We start from the raw sequence: 5,287 nt of genomic DNA, 5'->3' as shown, positions 1-5,287 counted from the left end.
CCCGTCTTCCCTTAAATTGCTTTCCCAGGTCTGTATCTTCTTACAGTGACAAGCTAACTCACACATAGTTACAAGAAAGTCTTGCTCCCAACATCCTCTGCAAAACTTAGTCTCCCTCTTGAGGTACATGGCCCGGGGACTGGTGCATCTGTGTGAAAGTGCACACACAGACGTTCAACATCACTCTGGCTGTCTGAATGCAATCATCTGAGTCAAATGAAAGCGGAGTCCAAGGAGAATGTTGGTTCAGGAATGATCTGGACTCCAGAGAGTCCCTTGTTTGCTGAGCCGTGAAGAAAGGATGGAGATGTGTTAATGTGAGCTCTGGCAGGTCTTAGGAGAGTGAAGACTGAACATAGCATGTAGAGTATATCAGTTTCTCTTCTATGCCTGTGATAAAATACAGTGACCAGCCGGCTGGCAGAAGAAAGAGTTTATTTGGGCTAATGGTTCCAGACAGATGAGTCTGTCAAGGCAGGAAAAAATGGCAGCAAGACGCAGCAGGAATCTGAGGGCTCACATTTTGAATGACATGCATTAAGCAGAGAAAAAACTGGGGACACACCCAGGCTTGTGACACCTCAAATCCCACCCCTAGTGCCGTATTCCTACCACAAGGCTGTGTGTCCTAAACCTCCCCCAAATACCACTACCAACCAGAGACCAGTATTTAAACTCCCAGGTACATGAGTGTGGTGGTCTGAATAAAAATGCCCCCCCCCCACCCTGCGCCCAGACTCAGAGGGAGTGGCGTTATTGTAGGGGTGGCATTGTTGGAGTAGATGTGGCCTTGTTGGAGGACATGTGTCACTGGGATGGGCTTTGAGGTTTGAGAAGCTCAAGACAGGCCTACTGGCTCACTGTCTCTTCCTGTTGCCTGGAGATCCAGATGTAGAACTCTCGGCTCCTTCTCCAGCACCATGTCTGCCTGTGTGCTGCTATTCTTCCTGCCATGATGATGATGGACTAAACATCTGAACTGTAAGCCAACTCCTAATAAATGTTTTCCTGTATAAGAGTTGCCGTAGTCTTTACAGCAATGGAACCCTCACTAAGACAATGGAGACATCTCGTTCAAACCACCACATGGAGACAAGACTTTGAGCCTTCCGGGACTGGCTTAAAGAATGTTTTGTAACAAAATGCTGTGAGTCAGGCAGGAGATCTTAACTTCACTGGGTCTCATGCACTGTGCATCCAAAGGGTCTTTTTTTTTTGAAACAGGGTTTCTCTGAGTAGCTCTGGCTGGCCTAGAACTTGCTGTGTAGATCAGGCGGGTGCTGTACTCAGAGATCCACCTGCTTCTGCCTCTCAAGTGCTGGGATTAAAGGCGTGTGACACCACCAACCGCAGCTGGAAGTTTTCCTGTGTCCCACAGCCACTCGGTCCCAAATAAACACAGAGGTTTATATTAATTACAAACTGTTTGGTCTGTGGCTCAGGCTTATTGCTAGCCAGCTAGCTATTACATCTTAAATTAACCCATTTCTATTAATACATATATCACCATGTGTCTTGTGACTTTACCTTCGTTCCATTACATCTTGCTCCCCTGGTGGCTCTCAGTGTCTCCCCAACTCCGCCTTTCTTCTCCCTGTATCTCTCTTGGATTTCCCACCTGGCTATAACCTGTGTTGCCATAGGCCAAAACAGCTTCTTTATTAACCAGCAATAGCAACATATACAGAAGGACCATCCTGCAACACTTCCCCTTTTCTGTCTAACCAAAAAGGAAGGTTTTAACTTTAACATAGTAAAATTACATATAACTAGAACAGTTATCAAGCAAGAATTATAGTTACAATATCTAGTTTATTTGTATCTGGCAAAATTAAAGAAAATACTCTATCAATTGACCAACATCCAAAGGGTCATTTTTTGTCCATGAAACAGAAAACAATTTCTTTAAAAATGAAGATTTCCACCCTTCTACCTACCTTTAAAAACCAGATCTTCCTGACCATGGACTTCCAGCAGTCATACGCCAACAAAATACCTTCTACAAGCAACGGAACTTTCAGACATTGCAAAGCCCATAATTGCCCTATGAGATCTAGAAAATAAATATCAAAAGAGCCATGAGGGATGAAAGAGAGAAGCCACGGTTGCCTCAAGTCCACACTAGGACCTCATGGCCAAGGTACGGCTTCCTGCTCCTGGCTCTACACTTTCTCCCCCTCTTGAGACTAGGTTTGGCTTTCCGTGCAAGCAGAATGGGCCTAGAATTAAATCCCTCCATAAAGAAATATGTTTTCATCACCCTGTGCTCATTGTTTCCTGTGGCATTATCATGTTACCTCGGGGTTGTTGCTCACCCCCATGGGCCTCGAGGACAAAGGAGAGAGGAGTTTCCTACACTTGATTGTCTACTGAAATCTGTCATAACAAACAGACTGAATCAGACCCTTTAGCACCACCTACAGGAAAACTGTGAAGTCTGGGATGGGAATGGCACTCTGGAATGAAATCCTAGGCCAAACCAAGCTTTTGGGGCTCTACCTCTATCTCTGCTTCACTGGGGGGATTGCTCATGTTTTCTGAGCACCAGGTGTCCCCCATTTAAGAGGGGGAATTGTTTCCATGGCATCAAGCTTGCTGTGGGGAGTACAAGGCATTCTGTGTGTAAACTATGTCTCCATGGCCATCAAATCGTATGGGCTATACAAGAGGGACAGACGTGTGTTGGATTTATTGGGAAAACCTACAAGCAAAGTAGCCATGTTTTTGTAGCTGTAAGGTCTCAGCCCCTCAGAAGGGTAGCTACACCAGGGGAAGAGTCCGGACCATCTCCAAGCACGTGGAAAGGAAATGTCAGAGCATCCAGATAACCAGGTGGTAGAGAGCTTTTTGACAGGAAACAGCCTCTCCTGGAAGAGGCGTCTCCACAGAGCCCGCTCTGGCTGGCATCAGGCTGCCATCCCTTCCGGCCGGCTCTAGGGCCCGTCTTACAAAGAGCGAGGAAATGAGCCCTAGAGTTGTCGAGATGTTTTCCCCTCTGTGTCAAACAAGAAAGTGTGAGGAGGCCAAGGCATCAGCTTGACCATGCAGGAACTGTACTCATCATCTCCGGTTCCGAGGCCCAGCTGACTCACCTAACAAGCGAGCCTAGAAGTCATTAAGCCAGCCTAATTGAAACTAATTCCATGTTCCTCGCAGCCCTCAACTGCACGGAAGAGAATGTGATGCGACCTTACCGCTGTGCACAATGTGAAACTCAAATCGGGTTATTTATTTGGTTACCAATAAAAAGTGGCAGAGTTGGGACTTGAACTTCCGTCTTCCAATTCCATTTCCTCCCAAATTGCAGAGAAGTGCAATTTAACCTCATTGAGCACACCCAACACAGGAGTCCTGTTAAAAGGCTTTATTGCTTCAATCCACAAAAGCTAAGAGAAAAAGAATGAGTTTCCAGACCAAGATCACAGAACAGCAAGACTTAAAGATGATTGATTATTTGTATCTAACATCTTTCATTTCTATGAATAAAGACAAAAAGTTAGATCATTTAGCAAATAACAAGGAAAATCCTATTTACTAATGTCTGTGAAATGTAATCAAAGATTTCATGTGTGTGTGTGCGTGTATATATGCATATGTTAAAAGGAAAAAATGAACTCTCAAAATCATTGGTTGGGCTGGCATGATGGATTAACAGCACCTGCTGCCAAGCCTGGCACCCTGAGTTAGATCCCCAAGATTCACATAGTGAAAGGAAAGAACTGACTCCCAGAAGTTGTTCTCTGACCTCCACAGGGGCTCCATGGAACACACACAAATAAATCAATCGATTTAAATTTAAAAATTGTTTAAGAAGAATGAATCTGAAGAAAATAATTCAACTCAAAATCAAGTTTTAAAATCTAAGGGGGCTGGATGGTGGTGGCGCACGCCTTTAACCCCAGCACTCAGGAGGCAGAGCCAGGCGGATCTCTGTGAGTTCGAGGCCAGCCTGGTCTATAGCGCGAGATCCAGGACAGAAACCAAAACTACACAGAGAAACTCTATTTCAAAAAACAAAAACAAAAACAAAAAAATCTAAGGGAAACAGAAAGGCAGAACTAAAATAAAACTAAAGTCAGTCATCTATACCCGTGGGTTCTGCATCTGTGGGTTCAACTACAGAGGCTGGCTGGGGGTGTCGGGGGAGGGGGGTCTGGGCTGGCCATGTGCAGCTTCATCACTGTTCTCTAAATAAGACAGTATAAAGACTGAAGCGTGGAATTCATGTTTTTGGGGTATTTTAAATAATCTAGAGACAATTTAAAGTATACAGAAGCATGTGTGCAGGTTATATGTAAATACTATGAGAGCTTATGTTAGAAACTAGAGCATCTGCAGATCTGGGTATCCCGGGGTGGGGTGGATCCTGGAATCCATCCTCCTGTGGATACCCAGGGATGCCTGTGTAATAAACTTGGATACAAAATCAGCAGAAGTGGCTGTTGGGAGATAAGTTTCTGTGGGTTTTGTACCAGCTGCCTTTGTTGTAGATTGTCTTTTGGAGGTTTCTACAGCAAAGTTTCCTAAGATAAGAAAAGCCTCTCAATGCTAGGCCTGGTGACGCATGCCTGTAACCCCAGTACTGGGGAAGCTGAGACAGGAGTCATGGCCAGCCTGGGCTACGGAGTGAGTTCTGAGCCAGTGTAAGCCCCAAGTGAGACACTGGCAGAAGAAGACAGGGAAGAGGGAGGGTGAGGCAGAGGAGGGAGAGGAAGGATGAGTCACTGAAAAACCAAACAAAACAACAATAAATAATCCACTAGCCTAACCAAGAAGAAGACAGAGGAAAAGACAATACACAAAATTGAGAATGAGAAAATGGATTGACTATACACATACAGGAAAACACCACTTTTTATTTTTCAATCACATTATTTTTTTTTAATTCCATGTGTCCATGTGTGAGTATTGCATGTGCCATGGCCCTTGAGCAGAGGTCACAGGAACACTTACGGGAGTCAGTTCTCTTCCTCTACTGTATGGTCAGGGTAGATTAATAGAGGTCTTCCGGCTTAGTAGGCAGCTTCATCCACGGAGCCATCTCACCAGGCCTGAAAAACACAATTCTTCCAAAAGGAATCGTTTGTGGGCTAGAGTGATAGTTCAGAGGGTAGAGGGAGTTTCAGGGCTGGAGTCCAGATCCCTAGCATGCAGGTATAAAATTAGGTGAGAAAGCACTTTCCCCGTCACTGGGAGGCAGAGACAAGAGGGCTTCAAGGGCTCTGGGGCCAGCCATTTTAGGCAGCTGGTGAGCCCCAGTGAGAGATCCTATCTCAGAGCAATAGAG

The sequence above is a fragment of the Peromyscus leucopus genome, chromosome 6, assembly GCF_004664715.2.
Source record: "Peromyscus leucopus breed LL Stock chromosome 6, UCI_PerLeu_2.1, whole genome shotgun sequence".
NCBI classification, from domain to species: Eukaryota; Metazoa; Chordata; class Mammalia; order Rodentia; family Cricetidae; genus Peromyscus; species Peromyscus leucopus.
This window is presented reverse-complemented; position numbering follows the sequence as displayed.